General features: G+C 39.2%; 2 non-coding genes across 2 annotated transcripts; both read left to right on the top strand.

The window, feature by feature from the left end:
• Positions 1-4681: 4681 nt before the first annotated feature.
• On the top strand, positions 4682-4763 carry trnal-uag (transfer RNA leucine (anticodon UAG)). The gene has a single exon. It is a non-coding gene; the product is annotated as a tRNA-Leu (tRNA).
• Positions 4764-5372: 609 nt separating this feature from the next.
• Positions 5373-5454, top strand: trnas-gcu (transfer RNA serine (anticodon GCU)). The gene has a single exon. It is a non-coding gene; the product is annotated as a tRNA-Ser (tRNA).
• The last annotated feature ends 3514 nt before the right edge of the window (positions 5455-8968 follow it).

Raw genomic sequence — 8968 nt, forward strand, 5'->3', positions numbered from 1 at the left:
AAAAGCACTGTAATAATGAGAGTTCTAGTCAACCTTGAATGAGGAACCTGTCCTAAGCACATAGTAAACAAATACTGACAGCATATCATTTTTATTAATGAAAACAATCAATCTATTCTATGAACATTAAATAATAATTAAATGTTATGTTTTTGTAAATTTAATATATATACATTGGGGCATTGTTTGTGAGTTCACAGTGTAGTATTGATTCACCCCTAATTATTAACAGTAGTACAGATTTATTATCAAATATAATTAGGCTCATTTGTGTCTTGGGGCCTGAAACAAAAATCTCACTTAGAAGTTTCCTAAACAGACTTGCTTTCTTTTACAGGTTCCACAGATGCAGGGTCTCAGAGGGTAACAGACATATTCCCAAAACCCACAGCAATTAAGTGCTGAAGTATTTCAATCAATGTCAAAAACACACTGGGTCATCAAACTAGGAGACATTCTTATTATTCAAGACTCAAGACCAAAGTAAACCTGCACAGAAACATATGTTAAACACATCAGATCTCAAGTTCAATAAACACAGAAATAACTGTTCATCAAATGGAATGGTGTAACATTTTTGGGTATTTCAGGCATGTAAACTTTACACTGTCATTTACTAAGCTAGCTAAAGTTATTATTATCTAGGCTGATTGGAGTCTCTAAATTGCCCGTTGTGTGTGTGCCCTGCGATTGGCTGGCACTCCATCCAGGGTGTATCCTGCCTTGATTCCTGAGTTAGGTACAGGCTCCCTGAGGATAGATTGGATAAGTGGTACAGACAATGAAAATAATGAAAACGTTTTCCTATTTGATTCATTTGTTAATTACATTACTCTTTTTTTCTACACAGAGCACATCAATACAAATGACTAGGTCTGAAATGCACGGCCTATACTGGTATATTGTATATTGTAAAATTCTGCTGTGATGATTGAACCAAGCTTTTACTTTTTATTTCCAGGTTATCAAGGAATATGGAATAGTATCATCAGTGTATAAAGATGTATACCTGACTATCTGAGTAAAGTGTCTGGAAGAGGCTCAGAGGCAACATCCACAAAGTTGTATATATTTTCTGGTAAGGATCCTCAATGGTGGATAGATAGACCCTAATCATCTTTCTAGTGGTTTTCATTATCTTCCATAGAGTCTTCTGCTCTGACACTGAGTGCAGTTTAATATTAAACAGCTGAATAGTTTCACATGATGCTATCAATATTTCCCTGAATGTAATGATGAGGATGGGAGAGAGGGGTCTGCTCTCCTATCTCTACATGAAATTGAGACACTTCTGGGATTTTCTGGCTCAGATAAGATCTTATGTGATGCACCATAAAAACTGTCATCACTGTGATGCCAACAGTCATGTATTTTTTAACCTGTGGATTGTTGCTTTTACATGGCTTTAAGCCTCTTCTTCTTCTTTCTGCATGTAGACTCATCAGAGCATCTAAAGAAATCACCAAGAAGATTGAATACCAAAATAAGGAAAAGCTACTTTTAAAAGTTATATTAATAATCCATCTCTAAACCAAATATTATACCATTAATGAATGCAAAATATTTAACTAATTTTTACTTTTCAGGCACTGATGAACTGTCAGACAAAGACATCAGATAGTATTGCTGCCTCACAGTTCCATGGTCCCCAGTTCGAGATTGAGCTCAGGTTTCCCTCATTTCCAGTGTTGCCAAGAAAAGCTATAGATCTCTGAACAGGATCAAGTGGTTAATGAAGCTTAAAAAACAATTAGCTATCTCCTAATAATCCAACATTTGTCAAACTATAACATATTTATGAACCCTTTATAAATTGCAAGAGAGACAGAATTTGCCAAAAATAGCATGTAAATAGCAGCTCAACATCATCAGCAGAACTGCTTTCAATATAACAAAACTGTGTGAAAGTTTTTGTACAGTGCAGCTGGATTTCCTGTCACTGTGGGTGCAGGACAGAGTAACATCATCACCTTCATCTACAGCTTTATGAGGGAAATCTGGCTCTATTGAATCTGCCATGGAGTCACCTGTCATAGAGAAGAGAACATAATGTTTTTAACCTTTAAATAATCAACAGGAAATACTTAAGTCAGACCCACACTCTGCATTTTCACACTGCATCACCACACAGACTAATATTTAATATAATATAGTTAATATTTCTGCAATAACAAAAAGTCAATGTTAACTCACCTAGTGAAAGCCACAGATACATGAATATAACAGTGAACATGATGACTGGTCTTAGCTCAGTGAAAATAGTGGAGATCTTTCTGTAATCTAATATGTTAACACCATAAAGCTTCAAAATTGCTCCACCCCACAGCATCACATGACAGTGTCACCAATGTTGTTGTCAGATTGTTGATTCTTACTGAAACATCCTGGCTTTACATTCAGCCTCATATGGGGAACCTGTCCAGAGGACATTTAAGTAAACACATACTGAAAGCAGGAAATTAATGTATTTATGTTATTTTACATATGTTAGTGATGTCTCTAATTTAGAGAAAGTTTGTGTAAACACCAGCAGGCAGATTAATGTTAGAAACACTAAGTGGAAGAGAATATGTTTTATTTAAGAATGAGGAAGAAATGAGTATTTTCCCTTGGTAATTAAGGTTGAATTAATCCCTTATTTCTCAGCTCTAACAGTTAAATCTGAAAAATAAAACTTTCCTGTACTCACAATAGCATCAGAAGAAGAGAAAGAAGAATAAAGGCACATTCACATATAAGTTTCTAGTTTTTAATATTTCTGACACAGCAGGTGCCAATGAAATGACATTAGATGAGAATTTATTCTTATGACAGTTTAGTGTTAAGTGGACAGTTGTGTTGTTTAATCAGAATGATATCTCTGAAATTAGCTTAGGCACTAAGAGTAACCAGGGCAGGGGTTAGGATATTATATCAGCAGTATGTATGATAGAAGAACAAGTATACTCTATGTCTCAGAGAATGTGAGCAGGTTGTGTGGTAGTGTCTCTAGAACTTAACCCACAATACGATAAGTGACTGCGCCATCTTGTGTTCACTGAAGAGAAAAACCTTAACACCAAAAAAATTGTTTTTTAACTTACCAAATTTATATATGTGCAGAAATATAATTGAAAAAAATAATTGTTTCTCTTTCTCTCTCTCTCTCTCTCTCTCTCTCTCTCTCTCTCTCTCTTTCACACACACACACACACACACACACACAGCCATTTGCTCACCCAATCTACTTAGACTAGCATTATTTAGATATTACTTCAAACTTGTTGCAAAATATACACTAATAATATTAAAAATTAGATGATTGTTCAGTAAGTGGCAATATACAGTATCTCACAAAAGTGAGTACACCCCTCACATTTTTGTAAATATATGGCAACCTGTAGCTCTGGTGAACTCCATGCCCAAGAGGGTTAAGGCAAAGCTGGAAAATAATGGTGGCCACACAAAATATTGACACTTTGGGCCCAATTTGGACATTTCCACTTAGGGGTGTATTCACTTTTGTTGCCAACGGTTTAGACATTAATGGCTGTGTGTTGAGTTATTTTGAGGGGACAGCAAATTTACACTGTTATACAGGCTGTACACTCACTACTTTACATTGGAGCAGAGTGTCGTTTCTTCAGTGTTGTCACATGAAAAGATATAATAAAATATTTACAAAACTGTGAGGGGTGTACTCACTTTTGTGAGATACTGTATGTCCATGTGTCCATACAGCCCTAAAACATCAGGCATGTGTGGCTTGGGGTGCAGTCAGAATTCTAATTCATCCCAAAAGTGTTGAGTGGGTTTAAGTTCAGGGCTGTGTGCAGGTAACTCATTTATTTCCACACCAAACTTGTAATAAACATCTTCATTGAGCTGGAACATGTTTTTGTAAGAATATAAAAACATCCTATACAATTGTGCAGCAGTTTGGAGAATGCCCACATACTGGTGTGATGGTTAGGTGTCCACAAATATAGCCATATTGTACATATTCAGGACCTTGTTAGAATTAGTATTGTTGTAATAATGTTGTAATAATTGGCTGTGCATGTCAATAAAGAAACATATGTAAAAATATGTTAATATAAATACTGAACCCTTCTCAATATCTCAGTACCTCAGGTTATGGACTCTCCTTTCATACATATGCATACTTGTACCCTTTTTTAAAGGGCTACTGTAATATAAGCAGAACATTCATAAAGCTGCAACAAAATGTTCCCAATTATATATTTGCTTGAAATCTAATTTGTGCAAAGCCAATATTAAGTTATAACTTGTACTCAATTCACAGACAGATTAAAGTGCACAGTGGAATTGCACATTTTATTAGGTAGAATGTGTGTGTGTGTGTTCAGTGATTGTTTGCAGTCCGAATGGCCCAGGGTAAGAAGCTGTTTGTAAGTCTGGTGGTGTGAGACTTTGTTGACCTGAAGCGCCTCCCAGATGGCAACAGGTCAAACAAGTGATGAGCAGGATGTGAGGAGTCTCCTGTGATGGCCTTGATTTTGCTGAGGCAGCAGGACCTGGACATGTCATCCAGGGAGGGCAGAGGGCAGCCGATGATTTTTTGAGCTGTTTTTCACCCTCTGCACAGTTTGTCTGTCCTCATCTGTGCAGCCTGTGTACCACACACCCAGACAGTATGTCAGTGTGCTCTCCACAGAGGTCTATAAGTACTGAGCCCTCGGGTAGCATGGCCGAGTGGTCTAAGGCGCTGGATTTAGGCTCCAGTCTCTTCGGAGGCGTGGGTTCAAATCCCACCGCTGCCAGCTGAGCCTTTTCAAGGCAGCGGTTGTGGGCTCTGGCACCCCAAAGGCTTTACAGGGGTTGTGGCTCCTGTGCCTTCTGCAAATGTGCTTAAGAGTTGCCGTTAGCTGGCTGCAAAAAAAAAAAACACGAGCTCACATGGTACTGGAGCCCCCAGACCCAGGTGCTGAAATAGCTCCCAGGTTTCGGCAACTGGTGTCAACGCTGGCTGCTTCGTTTCACACCTCGCTTTTTCAAACAGCAAGTCCAAACAACCACAGAACGGTACGCAAAACACGGTTTCCGTGTGTGTGAGCCGCATCAGTCGTGCCCTTACCATGGTTACGAGCTACCAACAAAACAACAATTCAACCAAGAATAAAAAATCGACATAAGAAGTGGTGGCCAAGAGGTTTGGGCAATGGAGTGCAAGTGCCAGGTGCACTGAGGTGTAAGGTCATGTGGGTGACCTAGGATGCCAAGAGGTTAAGGAAACAGACTGCTAATGCATGTGGGATGGGCTCCAGTTGCTTTGGGAACAGGCTTGTTTAAACGCATTGAGTTATGGCGCTCCTCTACGGAATTGTTGCGGTCTCTGTCGACATTTGGTCGTGGGTGCCACACCTGCGCCTGACGAGGTGGCCGAGAGGTTAAGGCGATGGACTGCTAATCCATTGTGCTTTGCACGCGTGGGTTCGAATCCCATCCTTGTCGCTTGTGTGCCCTTTAACCTCGTCTTTTCCACAACTCTTGCGTACGGAATGCTTCGGAGTGCTAGAGGGGATCGAGAAAAGCTAACCCTGGGTCTAGGTGTTTCGCAACCGTGGGCTGTATTTCCATGTTGGTTGGACACAGATGCTGTAAGGCTGACGGGTCGCCACTGGAGATCCATGCAGATCAATGCAGTGCACAGTCCCGAAGACAGCGGCACAGATCATGCACCTTTATATATCTCATCAAAACCAGATGAAATATGTAATTGGTCTAGATTAACTGAGTGTGTTAAAGATATTAGAGATCGGATGACCGATAATTTCCTATTATTAAATTCTGACAAAACGGAGATATTACTTATTGGCCCAAAAACTAGTACACAGAAGCTCTCACAATTCAGCATGCACCTAGAAGGATGCACTGTTACTACTAGCTCAACAGTGAAAGACCTGGGTGTAATATTAGACAGCAACTTATCCTTTGAAAACCATATTTACAATATCACAAAAACAGCCTTCTTCCATTTTAGAAATATTGCCAATCTTAGGAACATTTTATCTGTATCTGATGCAGAAAAGCTAGTTCATGCCTTCATGACCTCCAGACTGGACTACTGTAATACATTACTAGGTGGTTGTGATGCATCTTCAATAAACAAGCTACAGTTAGTCCAGAATGCAGCCGCCAGAGTTCTTAACAGATCAAGAAAATATGATCATATAACCCCAATATTATCATCCCTGCACTGGCTACCTGTTAAGTTTAGAATTGACTATAAACTAGCTCTACTCACATACGAGGCTCTAAATGGTTTAGCTCCCACCTATCTATCCAGTCTTCTAACACATTACAATCCACCACGCTCTTTAAGATCACAAAATTCTGGACTTCTAGTAGTTCCCAGAATATCAAAGTCCACAAAAGGAGGTAGAGCGTTTTCGTATTTAGTTCCAAAACTCTGGAATAGTCTTCCTGACTGTGTTCGGGGCTCAGACACAGTCTCCCAGTTTAAATGTAGACTAAAGACTTATCTCTTTAGCCAGGCATACATCTAACACTTCCCATAACCTTGCACTCCAGTACATCTGATTAAATGCACATTCAGCTAGTACTGCTAATATTATGAACAGCAGCTACGCTAATGCTGTTCCATTGTTTCCTTTCTTCTACCCATCCCGAGGCATACAGAGACTGTGCCGGCTCCAGTGGCATCCGGAGATGGACCAGCTCCAGCCGGGTTCTGCTTGTGAGGATTGGGATATTCAAGCAGCGCCATGGACAACAACCTCCTTATTGATTCACATAACACTATACACATGCTGTATCTACATCACACAATTGTCACCCAAATGAGGATGGGTTCCCTTTTGAGTCTGGTTCCTCTCAAGGTTTCTTCCTGATACCATCTAAGGGAGTTTTTCCTTGCCACAGTCACCTCAGTCACCTCAGGCTTGCTCACTTGGGATAACATCTAGGACTGTTTGTCTGTTTGTCTGTACATATGTTTGTTGTTTTCTGATGTGGTTTCTCATGTAAAGCTGCTTTGAGACAATGCTCTTTGTTAAAAGCGCTATACAAATAAAATTGAATTGAATTGAATTGATTGCAACAGACTGGGATGCAAACCTTGTCAACAAGAGCCTAAGCCTTTCAAACCTTTCCTGGGTTTGGATCTGGAATCACGTCTGGTAATGGAAGCATGCGTGGTACAACCATTGCGACCGCCTGCCAGAGTGCCTCTCTTTCCAGACCTGGCAGGCCTCCCTTGACCACAGCCCCACAACCCTCCAAGTGCATGGGTAGCGTCGCCAAAAAAACATGGTTATTAATTAATGTAATTAATTAACTGATTAAATATGATTGTGATAGTTAAAACTATTGATAAACTGATGAAAATGAATGACCTGTAACTAGAGTGAGAATCAGTGGTATGTATCTCACTATGTACAGTAAGTTGTATAGTTGATCCGTTTCTGAACACAGCTCTGTGAGGATTCTGTATAATAGTGCTGTATGTGCTGAACTTTACACGTCTCTAGAAGGACACACCCAGGAAGTGATGCAGTTTTAGTGTTATTTTGTACAGATCACTTCACACAGTGTCAGTGACAGAAATCTAGAGTCATTATGGCTGGTGTTGTATTTCAAGATTCATCATCTATACAATACTATAAGCCTTTATCTGTTTGTGTGGTTTTTAAATTATTTGTAAATTTATAAATAATTATGATAATTTGCTGTGGAAAATCATAGGAAACTGATCCAGATTTAAACAAAATCTCTCATAAGTAAATTTGCTGTGTCTATAACCAAAAGGTAATTAAATTCAGTTCAATTCAGTTCACTTCATTTTTATTTGTACATCACTTTTAACAATGGACATTGTCTCAAAGCAGCTTTACAGAAATACAGAAATTCAGAATAGAAATTACAAAGTTGAAAATTAACTTTACCCCTAATGAGCAACTCTGAGGCAACAGCGGCAAGAAAAAACTCTGTGAGACGATATGAGGAAGACTCAAATGTGAACCCATCCTCATCTGGGTGATACCAGAGAGTGTGATTATGAATAAATTACCTTCTAATTGTATATTATCAAACATTAAAAGCAGCAGAGGAGATGATCAGATCCACTTGTTTAGTTTTATCATCAACTTTAGCAGACAGACGTGGTGGCATAGGGATTTACCTCCACATGGAGTGATGAAAAAAAGGAACTCAGGTTTAGATTTTGGATGTTGTTTGTACCATTGTAGGCTGTTTACTGAACCACTGTCTTTGTTGCTGCAGGACAGAGTAACATCATCACCTTCATCTACAACTTTATGAGTGAAAAGTGGTTCTAATAAATCTGCCATGGAGTCACCTGTTATAGAGAAGAGAACATAATAATTTTTTAGTTTTGAGTTATATAACTCATATTCTATTTTTTCTTAACATCACACAGGCTAATTAATCATTAATTTATTATCTCCTTTCTGAAAAGATCAATGTTAACTTACCTAATGAAAGCCACAGACACATGAATATAACAGTGAACATGATGAATGGTGTTAGTAAAATGACAATATTCTGAGGTCTTTCTGTACTCTATTATATTAATATTTCAGAGGTTCATGTCTCCACAAAGTGTGACATTCTCCATCCCGCTCCCTATATTCCAGAGTTAGGCTCCGGGTTGGAGCTTTAATTTTCAGAGGTAATTACAGCGGGATTTGAACCTCCTTGGACCTCTGGAGAAACAAGCTTCCAAGCAACAACCAAGCCGGCAGTGCAAGTTTCCATTAGTTTTATCCCAACCACTCTATTCCATTTAAAACCAGAGCTCGTCGGGGATTTGAACCCGGGAACTCTCGCACCCGAAGCAAGAATCATACCCCTAGACCAACGAGCCAGGTTGTCCCTGTCAGCTTGCTGTGCGCCAATGAAGGTTCACTGTACTCTGTAACTGTATGATCTTCTTGCTCATATGGACTGGGGTCCGAGTAAAAGGAACTCGGTTACACAAAGTCAA

This window comes from Hemibagrus wyckioides, unplaced genomic scaffold (genome assembly GCF_019097595.1).
Source record: "Hemibagrus wyckioides isolate EC202008001 unplaced genomic scaffold, SWU_Hwy_1.0 Contig2, whole genome shotgun sequence".
Taxonomy (NCBI): Eukaryota; Metazoa; Chordata; class Actinopteri; order Siluriformes; family Bagridae; genus Hemibagrus; species Hemibagrus wyckioides.